Genomic DNA, 619 nt, shown 5'->3' on the forward strand with positions numbered 1-619 from the left:
AAAATTGAAAACGTAAAGACACCTTGTTAATAGTGAAGTTGAAGGAAAAAAAGCTTAAATATTATTGAAGGCTTAAACAAACACTAGTTATTCAAAATTTTAAGCCAACAGCTCAGGTGGGACATAAAATGCAGAGCATGACCCTGGAGGCCAGGCCTGGGCTCCACCCCCAGCTCTGCTCCTGCCTCGGCTACACACAGGCGGTGTCCGAGCTTCCACTGGGGAAAGGCTGGGGTAGTGGGTGAGGTCTCAGGATGGGTCTCCGTTATCTGTAAAAGGTTCAATTTCTGGCCCCAAACTTTATCAAGATTTTATTTTTCCAGAGAGGGGGAGGGAAGGAGAGAGGGAAACATTTATCAGTTGCTCTCACAAGCCCCAGCTAGGGACCTCACAACTGAAGCATGTGCCCAGACTGGGAATCAAACCTGTGACCTATCAGTTTGCAGAACAACACCCAACCCACTGAGCCACACCAATCAGGGCTGGTCTCAAACTTTCTATCACAGTGACACCCTTCAAATCACAGCCCAAATTTAGGAAAGCTTCATTTCCCGGCAGGGTAGAGACATTCCCACTTTCCACATACACACCCTTCCAAGAAAGATACAAACAAGCAAAA

The sequence above is a fragment of the Artibeus jamaicensis genome, unplaced genomic scaffold (genome assembly GCF_021234435.1).
Source record: "Artibeus jamaicensis isolate MK-2021 breed Jamaican fruit bat unplaced genomic scaffold, CSHL_Jam_final contig_585, whole genome shotgun sequence".
Lineage (NCBI taxonomy): Eukaryota > Metazoa > Chordata > Mammalia > Chiroptera > Phyllostomidae > Artibeus > Artibeus jamaicensis.